The sequence below is a fragment of the Loxodonta africana genome, chromosome 5, assembly GCF_030014295.1.
Source record: "Loxodonta africana isolate mLoxAfr1 chromosome 5, mLoxAfr1.hap2, whole genome shotgun sequence".
NCBI classification, from domain to species: domain Eukaryota; kingdom Metazoa; phylum Chordata; class Mammalia; order Proboscidea; family Elephantidae; genus Loxodonta; species Loxodonta africana.
In genome coordinates, this window is record NC_087346.1 from 155,650,780 (window position 1) to 155,675,841 (window position 25,062).

The 25,062-nt window shown below is 47.2% G+C and overlaps 1 protein-coding gene across 4 annotated transcripts in view; it reads left to right on the top strand.

Moving 5' to 3' along the window:
- PCGF3 (polycomb group ring finger 3) overlaps positions 1-25,062 on the top strand; it is a 92,046-nt gene that overhangs the window by 26,180 nt on the left and 40,804 nt on the right. For all 4 annotated transcript variants that reach the window (XM_064286098.1, XM_023549723.2, XM_023549724.2 and 1 more), the window contains 2 exons: positions 3,872-3,913; positions 8,644-8,797. The gene's annotated coding sequence lies outside the window, so the exon portion shown is untranslated. The remainder of the gene's footprint in view (positions 1-3,871; positions 3,914-8,643; positions 8,798-25,062) is intronic.

The following is a 25,062-nucleotide window of genomic DNA, read 5'->3' on the forward strand; positions in this document are numbered from 1 at the left end:
AGAAGGAGGGAGCAACGGGAGGCATCCAGAGGTATCATTTACATTAAAGTTCACCAGTGTGGACAGTGATGGTTCAGGTGGAGTTCTCCCCTCCCATATGGGAGACCCAGGTTCTGTTCCTGGCTAGCACACCTCGCGCACAGCCACCACCCATCTGTCAGGGGAGGCTTGTGTGTTGCTGTGATGCTGGACAGGTTCAGCAGAGCTTCTGGACCAGGATGGACTAGGAAGAAAGGCCTGGCGATCTACTTCGGAAAATTATCCAGTGAAAACCCTATGGATCACAACGGTCCAGTCCACAGCCGATCATGGGGATGGTGCAGGACTGGGCACCAATTCATTCCATTGTGCATGGGGTCCCCATGAGTCGGGCTGACTCAAGGGCAGCTAACAGCAACAAAGCTCACCAATTTTAGTGTACAATTTGAAGTATTTTGACAAATACCTATAGTCCTTAACTACTACCACACTCATGTTATGGACCATTCCATCACTCTAGAAACTCCCCTCATGCTCCTTTGCTGCTGTCAGGCCCCTTCCCCTCAGCCCAGGCCCTGGCCACCACTGCTCCGTAAGCTGCCGTCAGGCCCCTTCTACTCAGCCCAGGCCCTGGCCACCACTACTCCGTAAGCTGCCGTCAGGCCCCTTCTCCTCAGCCCAGGCCCTGGCCACCACTGCTCCGTAAGCTGCCGTCAGGCCCCTTCCCCTCAGCCCAAGCCTTGGCCACCACTACTCCGTAAGCTGCCGTCAGGCCCCTTCCCCTCAGCCCAGGCCCTGGCCACCACTGCTCCGTAAGCTGCTGTCAGGCCCCTTCCCCTCAGCCCAGGCCCTGGCCACCACTACTCCATAAGCTGCTGTCAGGCCCCTTCCCCTCAGCCCAGGCCCTGGCCACCACTGCTCCGTAAGCTGCCGTCAGGCCCCTTCCCCTCAGCCCAGGCCCTTTCCCCTCAGCCCAGGCCCTGGCCACCACTGCTCCGTAAGCTGCTGTCAGGCCCCTTCCCCTCAGCCCAGGCCCTGGCCACCACTGCTCCGTAAGCTGCCGTCAGGCCCCTTCCCCTCAGCCCAGGCCCTGGCCACCACTGCTCCGTAAGCTGCTGTCAGGCCCCTTCCCCTCAGCCCAGGCCCTGGCCACCACTGCTCCGTAAGCTGCCGTCAGGCCCCTTCCCCTCAGCCCAGGCCCTGGCCACCACTGCTCCGTAAGCTGCCGTCAGGCCCCTTCCCCTCAGCCCAGGCCCTTTCCCCTCAGCCCAGGCCCTGGCCACCACTACTCCATAAGCTGCCGTCAGGCCCCTTCCCCTCAGCCCAGGCCCTTTCCCGTCAGCCCAGGCCCTGGCCACCACTGCTCCATAAGCTGCTGTCAGGCCCTTTCCCCTCAGCCCAGGCCCTGGCCACCACTGCTCCGTAAGCTGCCGTCAGGCCCCTTCCCCTCAGCCCAGGCCCTGGCCACCACTGCTCCGTAAGCTGCCGTCAGGCCCCTTCCCCTCAGCCCAGGCCCTGGCCACCACTGCTCCGTAAGCTGCCGTCAGGCCCCTTCCCCTCAGCCCAGGCCCTGGCCACCACTACTCCATAAGCTGCTGTCAGGCCCCTTCCCCTCAGCCCAGGCCCTGGCCACCACTGCTCCATAAGCTGCCGTCAGGCCCCTTCCCCTCAGCCCAGGCCCTTTCCCCTCAGCCCAGGCCCTGGCCACCACTACTCCATAAGCTGCTGTCAGGCCCCTTCCCCTCAGCCCAGGCCCTGGCCACCACTACTCCGTAAGCTGCCGTCAGGCCCCTTCCCCTCAGCCCAGGCCCTGGCCACCACTGCTCCGTAAGCTGCCGTCAGGCCTTCCCCTCAGCCCAGGCCCTGGCCACCACTACTCCGTAAGCTGCCGTCAGGCCCCTTCCCCTCAGCCCAGGCCCTTTCCCCTCAGCCCAGGCCCTTTCCCCTCAGCCCAGGCCCTGGCCACCACTACTCCATAAGCTGCTGTCAGGCCCGTTCCCCTCAGCCCAGGCCCTGGCCACCACTACTCCGTAAGCTGCCGTCAGGCCCCTTCCCCTCAGCCCAGGCCCTGGCCACCACTGCTCCGTAAGCTGCCGTCAGGCCTTCCCCTCAGCCCAGGCCCTGGCCACCACTACTCCATAAGCTGCTGTCAGGCCCCTTCCTCTCAGCCCAGGCCCTGGCCACCACTACTCCATAAGCTGCTGTCAGGCCCCTTCCCCTCAGCCCAGGCCCTTTCCCCTCAGCCCAGGCCCTGGCCACCACTGCTCCGTAAGCTGCTTTCACTCAGTGGAGTTTTGCTGAATTTCATGTCCAGTGGAAGCAGTGTCTGGCTTCTTTCCCTTCGCATCACACTCCTGTACTGTTGCACTGTCAGTAGTTTGCCTGGGTGGGTGGAGCACCTGTTGGGCTTTTGCTGGGCATTTGCATTGTTTCTCCCTTTTGGCTATTTGAATAAAGCTCCTTTGAATATTCATGATGTGTAAGTCTTTATGTGTGTATTTGTGTTAGTATTTCTTTCAAATACAGAACTTTTATCCAGTGAAGGAAGCTTCTTTCTGCACCATTTGCTAAGAGTTTTACTTACTGATCCCAGCTGCATTGCAGATTCTGACTCATAGCGACCCTGCAGGACAGATTAGAACTGCCCCTATGGGGTTTCCAAGGCTGTGATCTTTACAGAAACAGACTACCTCATCTTTCTCCCACGGAGCAGCTGGTGGGTTCACACCGCTGACCTTTTGGTTAGCAGCTGAGCGAGCATATTACCACTGTACCGCTACCCAAAAAAAAACCTAGTGCCTTCGAGTCAAGTGGTACAGAATGACTGTACCACTAGGGCTCCTTAACTAAGAATAAGAATGTATATGATTTTGTGCCTAACCCTTTAAAAAAATTAAGGGAAGAGAAATTACCTTTCTCTTTTCTAAGTGGTTCTTAGATCATTTGGCACCGAGTGTTTCTTCTGTTTAAGTGTTGCAATGATTCTTTGTAAAAAATGAAGTCTGGTCACTTCATTGCCCTGCTAGGATACCCTCCCGTAATGTCTTCATGCTGAGAAGAAATCCCCAGGCCTCAGATGATGGGTAGAATGACTTTGTGGCCTCCTCTCCTGGCCTGCCTTTGCTCAGCCACCCTGGCCTCACTATGTCCCTTGATGGTGCTGAGCCTTGGCTGCCTCAGGGCCTTTGCTCTTGCTGATCTCCTGTCTGGAGCATTCCTCCCCAGATAACTCAGCTGCTCCCTGAGGTGTGTGCAGAAGCTCTTACCCATCCTAAGATGGCAGCTGTTCCTCTCCCCCTTCCTTTATTCTGCCTTACTGTCTTCGTGTCTCTCTCAGTCTCCTGGGACTGCCATAACAAAATACCACAAAGCGGGTAGGTTTAAAACAGAGAAATGCATTCTTTTACAGTTTTGGAGATGAGAAATTCAAATTCAGGGGGGTCTACAGTGCTACGAGTGGTGCTTTCTCTTGCCTGCATTTTTCTCTCTGACTTTCTGGAAGATCCTTCCTTGTCTCCTTTAGTTTCTGTAGCCCTGGGTGTCTCTTGCCACTCCAGAGAGCTGTGTCCGCTCCTGTCCATGTGTCTCATACCTCGGGGCTGGGCTTAGACCCGCAGTGATGGTAATGAGACCTACCCATTTCTCTGTGTTGGACCCTAGTTTTTCACTGTCATTAATTTTTCTTTTTCTTTTGGTGGTTTTAAGAAAGTACACGAACAGACCTGTTTAAATCAACAAAGCTGAAGCTGCTAATCTGGGGGGCGGGGCAAATACAGTGTGGATTGCACGTCCTTGTGGGCCTGCGATGTCCATGGCCCGTGGTGTCGTGGTGGAGTAGGCCCTTCAGCTCAGTGTTGTAGATGGTAACGTCACTCTCTGCTTCCCTCCACAGGCTTTCAAAATGTAGTATGCGATTCTAGGCTGCCACTTACAGGTGAGTGTGACTTAAACTTTAAATAGCTGGGTTTTTTTTTTTTTCTCTTGTTTCAATGCATGTAAATTGATTAAATTTACCTTTAATCATACTTTGTAATAAGTATATTGTAGCCATAGGAAAAACAGTCAATTCCTCATTAAAAAAAAAAAAAAAAAGTTGCCGTCGAGTGGATTCCAACTCACAGACTCCAGCCATTCTCCTGCTATGCGTGTAGCCCGCTGGATGTAACACTGTCTCTTTGAGGCCCCTGGTCTGTTTTACCTCAGCTTCATTCTGTTACGAAGTTTCAGGGAGCAAAGGGACAATTTGACACTGCTTCCTAGTTGTCGTCAGCATTTGCCCTCTCCCAGATCCACCACGTTTGCCTGTGTGAACTTACTTTTGAGTGAGCTTTTCCTGCACCTACAGTACACCTGTCCAGCTGTCCCCAGAGGCCCCAGCAGCTGGCCCCACCCACCGCCAGGAAGCAGGGGTTGGTCTGTACGGGCAGTTGTGTGCTTTTGCAGGGTTTGAGGACACCTGTATCAAACCCTGCTCAAATACACACATACACACACGCACACACACGCATACACACACACAGCCTGAGGATATCCAGAATAGGATTCTTCTGGATCCATCCTCTGTTCCATAAAGGAGCCATGGGTTCCCTCCTGGCTGTGGCTGAGCCCAGGGACAGACCCAGGAGGGATGTGCAGCAGAGATGGATGAGGGGTCTTGTCTCTTCTCTCAGAGGCCTGCATATTAATTTTGGCTGGCACGTTTATCTTTTGGTTGTGATGAGTACTTTTTTTTCTTTGAAGAACAAAATCCATCTCTCCTTTTAACTGATAAACCAAAAAACCAAACCCGTTGCTCTCCAGTCAATTCTGACTCATACCAACTATATAGGACAGAGTAGAACTGCCCCACAGAGTTTCTAAGGCTGTAATCTTTATGGAAGCACACACCCACATCTTTCTCCCAAATTGCTGCTGGGAGGTTCGAAACACCGACCTTTTGGTTAGCAGCTGAGCGTTTAACCATTGTGCCACCAGGGCTCCATTTTAACTGATAGGTAGTTTGAAATGTTGCCCCACCTGTCTGTCATTTTGTTGTACTGTGGGGACTTGCGTGTTGCTGTGATACTGGAACCTATGTCACCGATATTGCACATACCAGCAGGATTACCCGTGGTGGACAGGTTTCAGCAGAGCTTCCAGACTAAGGCAAACGAGGAAGAAGGACCTGGCAGTCTCCTTCTTAAAAAAATTGGCCAGCGAAAACCTTATGAATACTAGTGGAGCATTGTCTGACATAGTGCCAGAAAATGAGCCCCTCAGATTTCAAGGCACTCAGAACATGACTGAGGAAGAGCTACCTCCTCAAAGTATAGTCAACTTTAATGACATGGATGGAGTCAAGCTTTCAGGATCTTCATTTGTTGATGCGGCATGACTCAGAATGAGAAAAAATAGTTGCAAAAATCCATTAATAATCAGAGCATGGAATGTACAAAGTATGAATCTAGGAAGATTGGAAATTATCAGAAATGAAATGGAATGCATGAACATCGACATCCTAGGCATTACTGAGCTGAAATGGACTGCTGTTGACCATATTGAATCGAACAGTCATATGGTATGCTATGCCGGGAATGACAACTTGAAGAGGAATGGCGTTGGGTTCATTGTCAAAAAGAACATTTCGAGATCTATCCTGAAGTTCATCACTATCAGTGATAGCATAATATCCATACACCTACAAGGAAGACCAGTTAGTACAACTGTTATTCAAATTTACGCATCAACCACCAAGCCCAAAGATGAAGAAATTGAAGATTTTACCAGCTGCTACAGTCTGAAATTGATCGAACGTGTAATCAGGATGCATTGATAATTACTGGTGACTGGAATGTGAAAGTTGGAAACAAAGAGGGAGGATCCGTAGTTGGAAAATAGTGCCTTGGTGATAGAAAGATGCTGGAGATCACGTAATAGAATTTTCCAATGACTTCTTCATTGGAAATACCTTTTTTCACCAACATAAATGGCAACTATACACATGGACCTTGCCAGATGGAATACACAGAAATCAAATTGACCACATCTGTGGAAAGAGACGATGAAAAAGCTCCGTATCAGTCAGAACAAGGCCAGGGACCAACTGTGGAACACACACCGTCAGTTACTTATATGCAAGTGTTCAAGTTGAAACTGAAGAAAATTAGAACAAGTCCATGAGAGCCAAAGTATGACCTTGAGTATATCCCACCTGAATTTAGAGACCATCTCAAGAATAGATTTGAAGTGTTGAACACTAATTACCAAAGACCAGATAAGTCGTTGAATGATGTCAGTGACATTGTACATGAAGAAAGCAAGAAGTCATTAAAAAGACAAAAAAGAAGAGACCAAAATGGATGTCAGAAGAGACTCTGAAATTTTGCTCTTGGACGTTGAGTAGCTAAAGCAAAATGAAGAAATAATGAAGTAAAAGAGCTGAACAGAAGATCCCAAAGGGCGTCTTGAGAAGACAAAGTGTTATAACAACATGTGCAAAGAACTGGAGATAGAAAACCAAAGGGGAAGAACACGCTCGGTGTTTCTCAAGCTGAAAGAACTATAGGAAAAATTCAAGCCTCGAGTTGCAGTGGTGAGGATCCTACAGGGAAAACATCGAACGACGCAGGAAGCATCAAGAGAAGATGGAAGGAATACACAGAGTCACTATACCAAGAAGAATTGGTTGAAGTTCAACCATTTCAGGAGGCAGCATATGATCAGGAACCGATGGCACTGAAGGAAGAGGTCCAAGCTGCCCTGAAAGCATTGGTGAAAAATAAGGCTCCAAGAATTGACAGAATATCAACTGAGATGTTTCAACAAACGGACGTAGCACTGGAGGTGCTCCCTCGTCTGTGCCAAGAAATTTGGAAGACAGCTACCTGGACAACCACTGGAAGAAATCCATATTTGTGCTTATTCCCAAGAAAGGTGATCTAACCGAATGCAGAAATTATCAAACAGTATCACACACAAGTAAACTTTTGCTGAAGATCATTCAAAAGCAGCTGCAGCAGTGTATCGCCAGGGAACTGCCAGGAGTTCGAGCCCGCTTCAGAGGGGGACGCGGAACCAGGGATGTCATCGCTGGTGTCAGATGGAGCCTGGCTGAAAGCACAGAGTACCAGAAGGATGGTCACCTGTGTTTTACTGACTATGCAAAGGCGTTAAACTGTGTGGATACTAACAAATTACAGATAACACTGCAAAGAATGGGAATTCCCGAACACTTGATTGTGCTCATGAGGAACCTATATGTAAATCAAGAGGCAGTCATTTGAACAGAACAAGGGGATACTGTGTGGTTTAAAGTCAGGAAAGGTGTGTGTCAGGGTTGTATCCTCTCACCATACCTATTCAGTCTGTACACTGAGCAAGTAATCCGAGAAGCTGGACTCTATGAAGGAAAACGGGGCATCAAGATTGAAGGAAGACTGCATTATGCAGATGACACAGCCTTGCTTGCTGAACGTGAAGAGGACTTGAAGCACTTACAGATGAAGATCAAAGACCACAGCCTTCAGTATGGATTACACCTCAACGTAAAGAAAACAAAAATCCTCACAACTGGACCAATGAGCAACATCATGATAAATGGAGAAAAGATGGAAGTTGTCGAGGATTTTGTTTTGCTTGCATCCACAGTCAGCACCCATGGAAGCAGCAGTCGAGAAATCAAAAGATGCATTGCATTGGGCAGATCTGCTGCAAACAACCCCTTTAAGGTGTTGAAAAGCAGGTATGTCACCTTGAAGACTAGGGTGTGCCTGACCCAAGCCATGGTGTTTTCAGTCAAAGCTGGACAGTGAATAAGGAAAACTGAAGAATTGACACCTTTGAATTGTGGTGTTGGCGAAGAATGTACCACAGACTGCCGAAAGAACGAACAAATCTGTCTTGGAAGAAGTACAACTAGAATGCTCCTTAGAAGCAAGGATGGCGACACTACATCTCACATACTTTGAACATGTTATCTGGAGGGATCAGTCCCTGAGAAGGACATCATGCTTGGTAACATAGAGAGTCAGTGAAAAATAGGAAGACCCTCAATGAGATGGACTGACACAGTGGCTGAAACAGTGGACTCAAGCGTAACAACGATCCTGAGAATGGCACAGGACCAGGCAGTGTTCTGTTCTGTTGTACGTGGGGTTGCTAGGAGTCAGAGCCAACTCGACGGCACCTGACAACAACAGTTGGAGGTGTTTCTTTTGGTTCAAGTAAAGACCTACCAAGAAAACCAAACACGCTGCTGTCGAGTCTGTTCCAATCCCAGACAGCCCCACGTGCTACAAAATACAACTGCCTTATAGGGTTTTCTTGCCTGTAATCTTTGTGGAAGCAGATTGCCAGGCCATTCCTCTGCAGCGCCACAGGGTGTGTTTGAACCGCCAACCTTTAGCTGAACACAAACCATTTACACCACCCAGGGACCTTTGAAGTCAATTCCTTATATAGTTCTTTTAAAATATTATTTTTGATAACTCTGTGCAGCAGATTAGGAAAAATTATATTTATGTGTCTGTATATAGATACTTACATTTTGCTTTTGACTAGTATTTCTGGTTGGCTGTTTACTCCTGTGAATACTGGCAATCACTGGTAAAAATGTACTTACGGGATTGTATGCGATCCGACATAAATAGCATGAAATGAAGTAACAGGTGCCCATTTCCATTCTAGAAAATGGGAAAAAAGCCAGGGACCGAAGGAAGGAGCAGACGTGCAGAACCTGAGTACAGAGTGAAGCAGCTAACAAGAAGCAGTAACGTGGAAACCATCGCCTAAAGCGATCCATGCGAAGGCAGAGAGGAGGAGAACCCGGCATCTAGAGGAGGTGAGTCCCGGGGCTCACAGCCACGCTGGTTCCCCTCCACTCTGTGTGTTTGCTTTCTTGGGTGGGGAAGGGTTGGCAACTACAAGAAGCCCAGCTCTCAGAACAGGTTTTCATGTTCATTTTTCACTGCTTAATTTCCTTGGTATCCTTGCGTCTTTGCCTACCTCTTTCCTGTTAAAGGTACTGTGAACAAAACTAAACTGAAAAGTAGGCCTCGATTTTTGATGGTGATTGCACCATTTGCCAAGGATCTTGGGGCTCTTTTTGGTTGTGGTTTACCTGACTCCTGCCCACCTGGTGTCCAGGGAGGAAGTGTTGTGCAGGGGATGGGTGGGGGGGAGCGGAGTGCTGGCTGAAGCAGTAGTGGTCCACCAGAGCAGTAATCACAGTGGACATCAGCTGAGCATTTGTTGCACACTGGACCCCACCCTAAATGCGGCTCCTCCTCTGCCTTGAAGAAGGAGTGTGATGACTGTTGGAGCTAGGTTTGTCCACCTGTCCAAACGTGAAGCCCTTTGTGTGAGTAGGGTGGGCAGGATCTGGGCTGAGAGTAGAGGCCAGGCCTTGGTCCTCCGACCCTTGGCTCCTTAGGCCACCATGAGCCTCTTAGACCTACCCAGCAAGGTGTTGCCTGTGAGTCCAGCTCTGTCCCCTGGCCCTTCCTGGGCTGGCTCTGGGCTGGGCCTGAGCCAGACGCTGCACATGGGGCAGCCTGTTCCTTCTTGTCTCTCATCACCTGGACAGTTTTGACAGGTGGAAAGCCTGCTTTGGGTGAGCAGGAAGGAGGTGGTCAGGGATGACCCCTCAATCTCCGACCCACGTCAGGATGGCGGGGTGTGGTTTACCAAGCTTGGACACCATGGAGTGAGTCCAGGCGCAGGAGGGAGAACGTGAACTCTGTTTGGGGATGTTGTTTGAGAAGCAGGTGTGACAGTCCAACAGAGATGTTGCGTAGGCAGATGGATACATGTGGAACTCAGCAGAGTGTCCTGGCCTGGGTGTAGGTACTCGGTGGTAATTATTGTGTAACTGAAGTGACAGAATGAGATAAGGTAGCTGTGAGTTGGTGACTGCCTGCCCTTTGGACCACGAGATTGTGACAGCTCTTCCCTTTTCACAAAAGAAAATGCAGCAGGAATGATGGCATGTTGTAGAGGAATTTCAGCAGTAAAATAAGAATATTGTTGGGTTGTGTATTGGCGAGGCCACTCTAGTTGCAGATGGTGGGGTCCAGGGATATCAGGGCCTGGCCTCCTGTTGCAGCTCTGTGTGCCTCTCCCCATCGGTGCCCAGTGACTGTGCTAGATCCAGGCTGGGTTCCGCTGCTCACAGGCCTGGCAGGGGAGCAAGAGGCCCTGCCTGTCCAGCATTCCAGAACTCCAGGGAACTCTGGCCAGACCGGATGGTATGCTCGTCCTGCTACCAGGTGCTATAGCCTGGGGTGGGCTGCATGTGGGTTGGCTGGGCCTGAGCCTTATGCCCACCCTCAGAGCCCAGGAGCACAGGACAGGGGACAGAGGAGGACTGTGCCTGCCAGCTGAGGGGAAGGCAGGATGGTGGGCAGAGGGTGTATAAACGCTAATGCAGGTCTAATCGTGGAACATTGGTCTGCTGGCTTTAGTTGGGGATTTATCTCTTAGGGAAGAATTTTTTATTGTTGAATTTGTGATTAGAGTTTTCACACATCACCAAGTATTTCATGGTCATCTTTGTGACCAGTGTGTGAGCAGCCACGTAACCTAAGACTAAGGAGCAAAGACTGAAGTTGTCAAGGATTCCATTTTACTTGGATCAACAGTTAACACCCGTGGAAGCAGCAGCCCAGAAATCAAACAAGTATTGCATTGGGCAAATCTGCTGCAAAAAACCTCTTTAAAGTATTAAAAAGCAAAGATGTCACTTTGAGGACTAAGGTATGCCTCACCCAAGCCATACTGTTTTCAGTCACGTCATATGCATGTGAGAGCTGGACGAAGAATAAGGAAGATCAAAGAAGAATTGATACATCTGAATTATGGTGTTGCCAAAGAATATCGAATGTACTGTGGACTGCCAGAGAAGAAACAAATCTGTCTTGGAAGGAGACCAATAACTCAATTATAAAATGGGCAAAGGATATGAACAGGCACTTTACCAAAGAAGACATTCAGGCGGCTAACAGATACATGAGAAAATGCTCACAATCATCAGCCATTAGAGAAATGCAAATCAAAACTACAGTGAGATACCATCTCATCGCAACAAGGCTGGTGTTAAGCCAGAATGCTCCTTAGAAGTGAGGATGGGGAGACTTTGTCACACATAGTTTGGACACGTTATCAGGAGAGATCAGTCCCTGGAGAATGACATCATGTTTCGTAAAGTAAACGGTGAGCGGAAAAGAGGAAGACCATCATAAATACTTAGGAATAAATCTAACCAGAGATGTAAAAGACCTATACAAAGAAAACTACAAGACATTACTGCAAGAAAACAAAAGAGACCTACGTAAGTGGAAAAAGTACCTTGCTTATGGATAGGAAGACTCAACATTGTGAAAATGTCTGTTCTACCCAAAGCGATCTACAGATACAATGCAATGCTGATCCACATTCCACTGGCATTTTTTAATGAGATGGAGAAACAAATTACCAACTTCATGTGGAAACAGAAGAGGCCCGAATAAGTAAAGCATTACTAAAAAAGAAGAATGAAGTGGGAGACCTCACACTACCTGATTTTGTTGTTGTTGTTGTTGTTAGGTGCCATTGAGTCGGTTCCAACTCATAGCGACCTTATGCACAACGGAACGAAACACGGCCTCGCCCTCCGCCATCCTTACAATCATTGTTATGCTTGAGCTCATTGTTGCAGCCACTGTGTCAATCCACCTTGTTGAGGGTCTTCCTGTTTTCTGCTGACCCTGTGCTCTGCCAAGCATGATGTCCTTCTCCAGGGACTGATCCCTCCTGACAACATGTCCAAAGTATGTAAGACACAGTCTCGCCATCCTTGCCTCTAAGGAGCATTCTGGCTTTACTCCTTCCAAGACAGATTTGTTCATCCTTCTGGCAGTCCATGGTATATTCACTATTCTTCGCCAACACCACAATTCAAAGGCATCAGTTGTTCTTCGGTCTTCCTTATTCATTGTCCAGCTTTCACATGCATATGATGTGATTGAAAATACCATGGCTTCGGTCAGGCGCACCTTAGTCTTCAGGGTGACATCTTTGCTCTTCAACACTTTGAAGAGGTCCTTTGCAGCAGATGTACCCAATGCAATGCACCTTTTGATTTCTTGACTGCTGCTTCCATGGCTGTTGATTGTGGATCCAGGTAAAATGAAATCTTTGACAACTTCAATCTTTTCTCCGTTTATCATGATGTTGCTCATTGGTCCAGTTGTGAGGATTTTTGTTTTCTTTATGTTGAGGTGTAATCCGTACTAAAGGCCGTGGTCTTTGATCTTCATTAGTAAATGCTTCAAGTCCTCTTCACTTACAGCGAACAGGATTGTGTCACCTGCATAACGCAGGTTGTTAACGAGTCTTCCTCCAACCCCGTTCTTCTTCAGACAGTCCAGCTTCTCATATTATTTGCTCAGCATACAGATTGAATAGGTATGGTGAGAGAATACAACCCTGACGCGTGCCTTTCCTGACCTTAAACCAATCGGTATCCTCTTGTTCTATCCGAACAACTGCCTCTTGATCTATGTAAAGGTTCCTCATGAGCACAATTAAGTGTTCTGGAATTCCATTCTTCGCAATGTTATCCATAATTTTTTATGATCCACACAGTTAAATGCCTTTGCATAATCAATAAAACACAGGTAAACATCCTTCTGGTATTCTCTGCTTTCAGCCAGGATCCATCTGACATCAGCAATGATATCCCTGGTTCCACATCCTGTTCTGAAACCAGCCCGAATTTCTGGCAGTTCCTTGTCGATATACTGCTGCAGCCATTTTTGAATGATCTTCAGCAAAATTTTGCTTGCGTGTGATATTAATGATATTGTTCTACAATTTCCACATTCGGTTGGATCACCTTCTTGGGAATAGGCATAAATATGGATCTCTTCCAGTCAGTTGGCCAGGAAGCTGTCTTCCATATTTCTTGGCATAGGCGAGTGAACACCTCCAGTGCTGCATCTGTTTGTTGAAACATCTCAATTAATATTCCATCAATTCCTGGAGCCTTGTTTTCCACCAATCCCTTCAGAGCACCTTGGACTTCTTCCTTCAGTACCATTGGTTCCTGATCATATTCCACCTCTTTAAATGGTTGAACATCGACTAATTCTTTTTGGTATAATGACTCTGTGTATTCTTTCCATCTTCTTTTGATGCTTCTTGTGTCATTTAATATTTTCACCATAGAATCCTTCACTATTGCAACTCAAGGCTTGAATTTTTTCTTCAGTTCTTTCAGCTTGAGAAATGCTTAACATGTTCTTCCCTTTTGGTTTTCCATCTCCAACTCTGTGCACGTGTCATTATAATACTTTACTTTGTCTTCTCGAGACATCATTTGAAGTCTGCTGTTTACTTCTTTTACTTCATCAATTCTTCCTTTTGTTTTAGCTGCTCGACGTTCGAGAGCAAGTTTCAGAGTCTCCTCTGACACCCATCTTGGCCTTTTCTTTCTTTCCTGTCTTTTCAGTGACCTCTTGCTTTCTTCATGTATGATGTCCTTGATGTCATTCCACAATTCATCTGGTCTTCGGTCACTGGTGTTCAATGCGTCAAATCTATTCTTCAGGTGGTCTCTAAATTCAGGTGGGATATACTCAAGGTCATAATTTGGCTCTCGTGGACTTGCTCTGATTTTCTTCAGTTTTAATTTGAACTTGCATATGAGCAATTGATGGTCTGTTCCACACTTAGCCCCCGGCCTTGTTCTGACTGATGATATTGAGCTTTTCCATCGTCTCTTTCCACAAATGTAGTCAATTTGATTTCTGTGTGTTCCATCTGGTGAGGTCCACATATATAGTCACCATTCATGTTGGTGAAAGAAGGTATTTGCAATGAAGAAGTCGTTGGTCTTGCAAAATTCTATTATTTGATCTCCGGTATTGTTTCTATCACCAAGGCCTGATTTTAGGACTTACTATACCACCACAGTAGTCAAAACAGCTTGGTACTGGTACAATACCAGATACATTAGACCAATGGACCAGAATTGAGAATCCAGACATAAATTCATCTGTATACAAGCAGCTGATATTGGACAAAGGCCCAAAGTCCGTTAAATGAGGAAAAGACAGTCTTTTTAACAAATGGTGCTGGCATAACTGGATATCCACCTGCAAAAAAATGAAAGAAGACATATACCTCACACTGTGCACAAAAAGTAACTGAAAATAGATCAGAGACCTAAAAATAAAATCTAAAATGATAAAGATCATGGAAGAAAAATAGGGACAATGCTAGGTGCTCTAAAACATGGCATAAACAATATACAAAACATTACTAACAATGCACAAACACCAGAAAAGAAACTAGATAACTGGGAACTCCTAAAAATCAAACACTTAGGCTCATCAAAAGACTTCACCAAAGAGTAAAAAGGAACCTTTGGACTGGGAAAAAATTTTTGACTTTGACAAATCCAGTCAATGTCTGATCTCTGAAACCTCCAAGATACTGCAAAACCTCAACAACATAAAGACAAATAACCCAATTTAAAAATTGGCAGAGGATATGAACAGCCACTTCACCGAAGAAGACATTCAGGTGGCTAACAAATACGTGAGAAAATGCTCACAATCATTAGCCATTAGAGAAATGCAAACCAAGACTACAATGAGATATCATCCTACCCCAACAAGGCTGACATTAATCCAAAAAACAAAATAATAAATGCTGGAGGTGTTGTGCAGAGACTGGAACACTTTAACACTGCTGGTGGAAATGTAAAATGGTACAGCCATTTTGGAAGTCAATTTGGTGCTTCCTTAGAAAGCTAGAAATAGAAGTACCATACGATCCAGCAATCCCACTCTTTGGAATATATCCTAGAGAAACAAGAGCCTTCATGCAAATACGTGTATGCACACCTACGTTCATTGCACCACTGTTTACAATAGCAAAAAGATGGAAGCAACCAAGGTGCCCATCAATGGATGAATGGATAAACAAATTATGGTATATCCTGACAATGGAATACTATTAAACGATAAAGAAAAATGATGAATCTGTGAAACATCTCATAATATGGAGGAATCTAGAGGCATTATGCTGAGTGGAATTGGTTGCGAAAGGACAAATACCATATGAGACCACTATAATAAAACCTCAAGAAAAGGTTTAAACACAGAAGAAAACATTCTTTGATGGTCACGAGGGTGGGGAGGCGGGGAGAAGGGTATTCACTAACTAGATAGTAGATAAGAATTATTTTAGGAGAAGGGAAGGGCAACACGCAATAGAGGGAAAGTCAGCACAGCTGGACTAATGCAAAAGCTAAGAAGTTTCCTAAATACAACCAAACACTTAGAGGGACAGAGTAGCCGGGGCAGGGGTCTGGAGACCATGGTTTCAGGGGACATATAGGCTAATTGACATAACAAAGTGTATTAAGAAAACGTCTGCATTCCACTTTGGTGAGTGGCATCTGGAGTCTTAAACACTAGCAAGTGGCCATCTAAGATGCATCAATTGGTCTCAACCCACCTGGAGCAAAGAAGAATGAAGAACACCAAAGACACCAGGAAAATATGAGCCCAAGAGAAAGAAAGGGTCACATAAACCAGGGACTCCATCAGCCTGAGACTAGAAGAACTAGATGGTGCCTGGTTACCACCAATGACTGCCCTGACAGGGAACACAACAGAGAATCCCCGATGGAGCAGGAGAAAAGTGGGGTGCTGTCATGGGTTGAATTATGTCCCCCAAAAAATATGTGTCGACTTGGTTAGGCCATGATTCCCAGTATTGTGTGGTTGTCCTCCATTTTGTGGTGGTAATTTTTGTGTGTGTGTGTGTGTATTGATTGTTTAATGAGAAACTAATTTGGTCTGCAAACTTTCACCTAAAGCACAATAAAAGAAAAAAAAAAAGAACACCCCACACCCATACTGCCATGTGGTGGCAGAGAAAGTGGTAAGAGGCAGGGAGTGAGGGGCACAAAGTCCTTCCTTTTGTAATGAGGAGATAGGTACGCTAGTAGTGTCAAAGAGTGCCAGAGAGCGAATCTGACTCGTTGGTTATAACCACATCTGCATTCACTAAACATTTTTTGAGATTCTGATCTAGGAAATGGGTGTCATATAGATGTGATTCAGACGAGGCTCCTCCTCTCCAAGCAGTTTTTCCTTTCTTCCTCTTTGTATTTCCCTGTTCTCCTCGCTCAGCAAACGCTTGCCCTTTCCCGCCTTGACCTGCTTAGCTTCATCAAGGTGGAAAAGCAGATGCTGCACACAGACAGCCTTGAGTTCAAATCCTTGTTTTGCCATTATTGGCCTTGTGACCTCAGAAAAGCTATTTGGTCTCATTTTGCCTCATTTTCCTCATATGTCAAACTGGAATAATATTATTTAGCTCTTCAGGCTGTTAAGAAAATTAGAGACAACAAACAAAATACTTTGAAAAACACTTGGCAACATGTTCAATAAATAACAGCAATTAATATTACTATGGCTTCCATCAATGTCCTCGCGTAGTTAGAATACTGTGATGATGAAATATGATGTATAGGCTTCTGACTAAATCAAGAGCAGAAAGGCCTTGGTAATTTAACAACACAAAACAACCAAAAACATTTTGGTGCAGGAGACACTGGATGTAACAGAGAACTCTTCCCTACCTGTACGTACTCCCTTACCTATCGTACCTAAGCCCATGCTTTTAAATACCCTTACTCTATTGAACCAACACCTACCACTTGTCATTGTGCCAGTTCCAACTCATGGCAACCCCATGTGTGTCAGAGTAGTACTACACCCCATAGGATTTTTCAGTGGCTGATATTTTGGAAATAGATTGCCAGGTCTTTCTTCCAAGGAGCTTTTTTTTTTAAATAATTTTTATTGTGCTTTAAGTGAAAGTTTACAAATCAAGTCAGTCTTTCACATATAAATTTATATACACCTTACTACATACTCCCATTTACTCTCCCTCTACTGAGTCAGCCCGCTCCCTCCTTCCAGTCTCTCCTTTTGTGACCGTTTTGCCAGTTTCTAACCCTCTCTACTCTCCCATCTCCCCTCCAGACAGGAGATGCCAACACAGTCTCAAGTGTCCACCTGGTACAGGTAGCTCACTCCTCACCAGCATCTCTCTCCAACCAATTGTCCAGTCCCTTCCATGCCTGATGAGTTGTCTTCGGGAATGGTTCCTATCCTGGGCCAACAGAAGGTTTGGGGACTATGACCGTGGGGATTCTTCTAGTCTCAGTCAGACCATTAAGTCTGGTCTTTTTATGAGAATTTGGGGTCTGCATCCCACAGATCTCCTGCTCCCTCAGGGGTTCTCTGTTGTGCTCCCTGTCAGGGCAGTCATCAGTTGTGGCCGGGTACCATCTGGTTCTTCTGGTCTCAGGATGATGTAAGTCTCTGGTTCATGTGGCCCTTTCTGTCTCTTGGGCTCATAGTTGTCATGTGACCTTGGTGTTCTTCATTCTCCTTTGATCCAGGTGGGTTGAGACCAATTGATGTGTCTTAGATGGCCGCTTGTTAGCATTTAAGACCCCAGATACCACACTTCAAAGTGGGATGCAGAATGTTTTCTTAATAGAATTTATTTTGCCAATTGACTTAGATGTCCCCTGAAGCCATAGTCCCCAAACCCCCGCCCTTGCTCAGCTGACCTTCGAAGCATTCAGTTTATCCCAGAAACTTCCTTGCTTTTGGTCCAGTCCAGTTGAGCTGACCTTCCCTGTATTGAGTATTGTCCTTCCCTTCACCTAAAGTAGTTCTTACCTACTATCTAATCAGTAAATAACCCTCTCCCACCCTCCCTCCTTCCCCCCTCTCGTAACCACAAAAGAACGTGTTCTTCTCAGTTTAAACTATTTCTCAAGATCTTATAATAGTGGTCTTATACAATATTTGTACTTTTGCATCTGACTAATTTCACTCAGCATAATGCCTTCCAGGTTCCTCCATGTTACGAAATGTTTCACAGATTCATCACTGTTCTTTATTGATGCGTAGTATATTCCATTGTGTGAATATACCATAATTTATTTATCCATTCATCCGTTGATGGACACCTTGGTTGCTTCCAGCTTTTTGCCATTGTAAACGGTGCTGCAATAAACATGAGTGTGCATATATCTGTTCGTGTAAAGGCTCGTATTTCTCTAGGATATGTTCCGAGGAGTGGGATTTCTGGGTTGTATGGTAGTTCTATTTCTAACTTTTTAAGGAAGCGCCAGATAGATTTCCAAAGTCGTTGTACCATTTTACATTCCCACCAGCAGTGTATAGGTGTTCCAATCTCTCCGCAGCCTCTCCAACATTTATTATTTTGTGTTTTTTGGATTAATGCCAGCCTCGTTGGAGTGAGATGGAATCTCAATGTAGTTTTAATTTGCATTTCTCTAATGGCTAATGATCGAGAGCATTTTCTCATGTATCTGTTAGCTGCCTGAATATCTTCTTTAGTGAAGTGCGTGTTCATATCCTTTGCCCACTTTTTGATTGGGTTGTGTCTTTTTTTGTGGTTGAGTTTTAACAGAATCATATAGATTTTAGAGATCAGGCGCTGGTCAGAGATGTCATAGCTGAAAATTTTTTCCCAATCTGTAGGTGGTCTTTTTACTCTTTTGGTTGTGGTGCTAATTTTATGTTGAGAGGATTAGGGTGGGATTGTAACACCACCCTTACTCAGGTCAGATCCCTGATCGGAGTTGCCCTGGGGCGTGGCCTGCACCACCTTTTATCTCCCAAGAGATAAAAGGAAAGGGAAGTACCCAGAGAGTTGGGGACCTCACACCACCAAGAAAGAAGCACCGGGAGGAGAGCACATCTTTTAGACCCAGGGTTACTGTGCAGAAAAGCTCCTGGTCCAGGGGAAGACTGATGAGAAAGACCTTCCTCCAGACCCGACAGAGAGAGAAAGCCTTCCCCTGGAGCCAACGCCGTGAATTTGGACTTGTAACCTACTAGACTGTGAGAAAATAAATTTCTCTTCGTTAAAGCCATCTACTTGTGTTATTTGTTACAGCAGTACTAGATAAGTAGGAGAGAATTTGGTACCAAGAGAGTGGGGTGCTGCTGTAACAGATACCTAAAATGTGGAAGTGGTTTTGAAATTGTGAATCGATAGAGGAGCTGCAGTGACAGACGGCCGGCAGCAGCAGAAGACCAGTGGCAGCAGCAGCAGAACCAGGAGACCAGGTGGAGCCGACCCATGGAGTGAGAGAGCTGAGTGTAGGTGCGCAGGAGGCTTCCTGGCGGAGCGGGGTGCCTCTAGGCACTTATCGGTGGAGCTACAGAGCTTTGGAACACTTGCCGCAGCACGGCAGATGCAGGTGTGAGAGCCAAGGACCCAAGAGGCCAAGAAACCAGGAAGCAGGCTGAAGAGACAAGGAACACAAGAAGCTGAGCTGCCACCATCTCAAAAGGTATGGCTATGACCTCAGGGGTTTCAAGGGGTGGAGTTGCCACTCAGATGGTTGAGGAAAATGGTGTGCCTAAAGCCGAGGGGTGCTCCTTGGAAACTCCATGGGGCAGTTCTACTCCATCCTATAGGGTCGCTATGAGTCGGAATTGACTCGACGGCAGTGGGTTTGGTTTTTGGCTTTAAAGCCGAGGGAGCAGAGTTGCTGTCCCAGTGGGCTTGGAAGGCAGAGGTGATGCCCAGGGCCAAGGGGCCTCCACTCAAAATCCGGAGAGTGTGGCCAATTCCTAGAGTCTGGAGGGCAGAGCCGTCGTGTAAATGGTCTCAGAGAACAGAGGATTATTTTCAAAGCCTTCAGGGCTAATCTCACGTGTTCTGCTGACTTGCTTGGTGCCTGTTGTGCCTTCTTTGCTCTCAGTTTCTCCTGTTTGTAGTGGAAATGCCTAGCTTGTGCCTGTTCTGCCATTGTACCGCTGGGAGCAAATAACTTGTATTCTAGATTCCACAGATGAAAAGGAATTTTTGGATTTTGGACTCAGACTTAAGACTTTTTTTATGATATGATGGGGTGAATATGTTTTTCATGTTGCAAGGATGTGATTTTTTGGGGGGCCAAAGGGTAGAATGTCTCGGATTGAATTGTGTCCCCCCCAAAATATGTGTCAGCTTGGTTAGGCCATGATTCCCAGTATGTGTGGTTGTCCTCCATTTTATGATTGTAATTTTATGTTGAGAGGATTAGGGTGGGATTGTAACACCACCCTCTCAGGCTACCTCCCTGATCGAAGGTAAAGGGAGTTGCCCTGGGGCAAAGGGAGTTGCCCTGGGGCAAAGGGAGTTGCCCTGGGGTGTGGCGTGCACCACCGTTTATCTCTCAAGATGAAAGGGAAGCAAGCAGAGAGTTGGGGACCTCATACCACCAAGAAAGAAGCACTGGGAGGAGAGCACATCTTTTAGACCTGGGGTTCCTGCACAGAAAAGCTCCTGGTCCAGGAGAAGATTGATGAAAAGGACCTTCCTCCAGAGCCGATAGAGAAAGCCTTCCCCTGGAGCTGAAGCCCTGAACTTGGACTTGTAGCCTCCTAGACTGTGAGAAAATAAATTGCTCTTTGTTAAAGCCTTCTGCTTGTGATATTTCTGTTACAGTAGCACTAGATGACTAAGACAGATGCGGACCTCAAATTCTATTAAAAAGACCAGACTTAATGGTCTGACTGAGACTGGAGGGACTCTAGAGGTCATGGTGCCCAGACTCTGTTAGCCCAAAACTAAAACTATTCTCAGTGCCTGCTCTGCAGACAAAGATTAGACTGGACTATAAGACATAAAATGATACCGGTAAAGAGTGTGCTTCTTAGCTCAAGTAGACACATGAGACTGTGGGCAGTTCGTGTCTGGAGGTGACATGAGAAGGCAGAGGAGGGCAGGAGCTAGTTGAATGGACACAGGAAATATAAGGTGGAGAGGAGGGGTGAGCTGTCACATAGGAGAGCACCTAGGGTCACATAACACTGTGTGCATAGGTTTTTATATGAGAAACTGACTTGAATTGTAAACTTGCACTTAAAGCACAATTAAAAAAAAAAAAAAGTGGGTAAGTAGGAAAACAAAAAAAAGAGGAAACCCCTCAATGAGATAGATTGACACAGTGGCTGCAACAGCGGGCTCAAACACAGCAATGATTGTGAGGATGGTGCAGGACTGGGCAGTGTTTCATCCTGTTGTACACAGGGTCGCTATGAGTCAGAAGTGACTTGACAGCACACAACAACAACTACACACTTAGCCAGTGCAGGCGGTTGGGGCGTCACATCTTCAGGCGTTCGTAGAGTTTACACAAAAACATTTCCAAATTGGCCATTTGTCTTCCCTAGTGCTGCTATAACAGAAATACCACAGGCAGGTGGCTTCAACAAACAGAAATTTATTTCTCACAGTTCTGGAGGCTCACGGACCGAATTCAGGGCTCTGACGCTAGGGGAAGGCTTTCTCTCTCTGTCTGTTCTGGAGGAAGGGCCTTGTGTCTTTCAGCTTCTGTTCCCTGGCTCCTTGATGATCTTCATGTGACGTGGCGTTTACCTTCCCCCACCCCTGGACACTTACTTAATCTGCTCATTTACACAGTAAAACCTACGAAAGCCAGAGCCTGTGTAAGGTAGATACCTGTCAGAGAAAGAAAACTCAAATAGTTTCCGCTAAAACGAGTGATAGAAAAGTGGTGAGATTGTACCCTGTCAGAGGTGGAAAACTTGTGAGATCTGGAAAAACAAGGCAGTCCCATTTGTTGAGTTCCAGCCCTCACAGGTTTCACTATACAGGTAGTCCCCAACTTACAACGGGGTTCCATTCTGACAGCTCCAGTATAAGTAGATTCTGACGTAAGTCGAATACCTTTTTTTTTTTTAGTTTTTGTAATTATTGCCTTTTTTTTATTATCAGTATCTTTGTAAATGACAACATTGAACATCTTCCAGTGAACATCTGAGAATGATAACAGCAAATTATGCGTCGAAGGATTGTATGTAGTACACGTTACTGACGACAAGATGGACAAAAAAACAGATGGTCTTGGTCATAAGTGTGAAGTTCCTCATTACTTATCATGGTTCCTCATTACTTGTCACATCCCAAGTCAGGGACTACCTATATCTTAAAGGAGATTGATTTAAGATACACCCGACACTAATACTGCCCCATTAATATAACAAAGAAAGCCCATTCCCCAATGTTGTCATAACCACGGGTATGTTGTTTTTATGTGCGGTTGAGTCAGTTTGGACTCATAGTGACCCTATAGGACAGAGTAGAACTGGCCCATAGGGTTTCCAAGGAGCAGCTGGTGGATTCAAACTGCCAGCCTCTTGGTTAGCAGCCAAGTTCTTAATCAATACACCACCAGGGTTTCCACCCACAGGTATAGGGGTTACGATTACAACACATATTTTGGGGAACAGAGTTCAATCCATAACAGCCCTCTTCTGTGCTTTGGTTTTGCTTGGCAGTGATTCTAGGACTTCTCTCCCGTCTACACGTTACTCGTTATGTTTCCTTACCTACAAGGGGGCTGCTGTGTCTTTTCTCTGAGTCCCTTCTCAGAAGGTGAAAGTTACCAGCCAGGGCCAAGAGCAAGGACTCAGTGGCAACGTCTCAGCTCCTGCCGGCCTTTGATGTGGGCGTGGCTGCATGGAGATGAGGCTGCCTTCAGTAGATGTGTGGTAAAGGGGAGGGTGTGGTATAGACGAACCCCTGAGTTCCATTTCATCTTTCCTGAAATGCTAGTGAGCCCTGGTGGCGCACTGGTTAAGCACTCAGCTGCTAACCAAAAAGGTCAGTGGTTTGAACTTACTAGCCGCTCTGTGGGAGAAAGATGTGTCAGTCTGCTTCTGTGAAGATTTACAGCTTTGGAAACCCTACTGGGCAGTTCTGCTCTGTCCTACAGGGTCGCTGTGAGTCGGAATCCACTCTACAGCAGTGGGTTTGGGCTTAAAATGCTAGTACCAGCAGTACTTAAGGTTAGATGCTTAATGTCGGATTGCTTTACATGCAGTCACTCATTTAATCCTCACTTGTGAAAGGAAACTGAGGCACAGGACATCATGCTCCTCACCCTCGGCCACACAGTCTCTAAGTGTGGAGTTGGATTCAGACCCTGGCAGTCTGTCTGTCTGTGTTGCCCGTCACTGCACCAGTTACAATGACATGTGACTAGGAGGTTGTTGGGCGTTTCCCTTTTCCCAATCAGTAATAAAGGAGGCCCTGGAATTGATTCAAATTTTGACTCCCTAGGCTGGGGTGGTGACCACATCTCTGGTCTGAGGGGGAAGGGGAGAGGGCGTAAGGCAGGTGTCCGGGAAGAGACGTCTTGGGGCATGTGGACACGCGTCTTTGGGGCGCGGGACAGCTGGCCTGGGTGCTGCTTGTCGGCTCTGTGTGCCTGGCTTCTGGGGTCCTCCGGCGCAGCCATGCTGGGCCTTGGGAGGCGCTCTCTCAGAAGGACTCAGGAGCTGTGGTAGAGATGTCTCTGCACCTCTTTAGGCTCCAGAGGGTATTGGAGCCTTAGCTAATTAATAATGGTAATTTCATAGTAGTCTTGTGATGCTAGGTCCCGGGATAGTGCAAACAGTTTCTGCTTGGCTACTGAATGTTAGGGGTTTGAACCACCTAGTGGCGCAGAGGAAGAAAGGCCTGGTGATGTACTTCGTAAAGATTACAGCCAAGAGAGCCCCGTGGGGCAGTTTTACTCTGTAGCACGCGGGTCGCTAGGAGTCAGAATCAACTCACGGGCAGCAGGTTTGCTTTTGTGTTGGTGTGACCGGGCCTTGACCCAGGTGTGCAGAGGACGTGCTGTCATTTTCCACGTGAAATCATGTCTGGTGTGAGGCCCGCCTGCCAGAGCGGCGGCAAGCCCATCTGAGAACTGAAGTGTTTTGTTCTCTGGAGGCAGAGCAGCAGAAAACACCCCCACTCCCCCGGCCCCCCGGAGGAGGGAGGTACTGGCCTTAGACTGGGTGGCCTTGGCAGCCCCGCCGCCCTGGTGAGTGTCCAGGGGCTGCAGGTCAGGCGGGCTGGGGAAGTCCCTGCCTGGAGACTGTTGGTTTCTTTGGCTGAGCACCTCCCATGTGACCCATCTAACCCCCAGAGCAGCCCTACACGGTGTCCCTCACTGGCCTTGCCCACGGTGAAGACGCCAGCACCCTCCGCCTCACCCCGAGCCCACGCTCTAACTCCCGCCCCTGCCACCTCGGGGCCTTGACATGTGCTTAGGAACCCCCCAAGAAGCGCTCTGTCTCCTGCCTTCTTCTGCACAGCCTGGTACAGCTGAGCGGGGTTCCTGTGGCACCTCACATGCCTCCCCAGCCCAGAGCTCAGTGTCCGAGGGCCTCCCTCCCCTCGGCCACATCAGCCCACCTCACAGAGCCGTTTCTTGCTTCACGTCTGCCTGTTGCCTTGTGCCATTCCTGTGTTAACGTCACCTGGGGATGTCGACTTACAGAGAGTTGTCAGCATGAAGGGGGTGCTTATAGTGGGTGTTCCTATCCTGGGCTAGGCTTTCTTGTCCCATATTTGAATTGGCCAGTTATCCCTGGATTAATCTGTGAATTTAACATAATCCCAGAAAAGTCTAGTTAGACTTTTGAGGAACTCATAGTCATTCTAAGATTTATGAAGAAAGGTAAAAGCCCACTGATAGATGTGTCCGTTTTGACAAAGAAGAGCAAAAGAGGGAGATGTTCTGTAGAAACGGCACGGGGGCACCACACTGTAGAGACGGCACGGGGGCACCGCACGGTAGAGACGGCACGGGGGCACCGCACTGTAGAGACGGCACGGGGGCACCGCACTGTAGAGACGGCACGGGGGCACCGCACTGTAGAGACGGCACGGGGGCACCGCACTGTAGAGACGGCACGGGGGCACCGCACTGTAGAGACGGCACGGGGGCACCGCACTGTAGAGACGGCATGGGGGCATCGCACTGTAGAGACGGCGTGGGCGCATCCAAGGTCCTCTGTCAGCGTCACAAGGCGGAGGGGAGAGAGTGAAGGTCAGCATCAGCCAAGGCTGATTCCCCAAGGCGGAGGTCAGACATTCATCTTCTCTCCAACCTTTTACCAGTTCTGACACCAGCCATCGCTCCCACGGCACTCTCTACTCCTCGGTTGGATTCAGTAATTCTTTCCAGTGGCCACAAAGAACTCATGAACCACACGC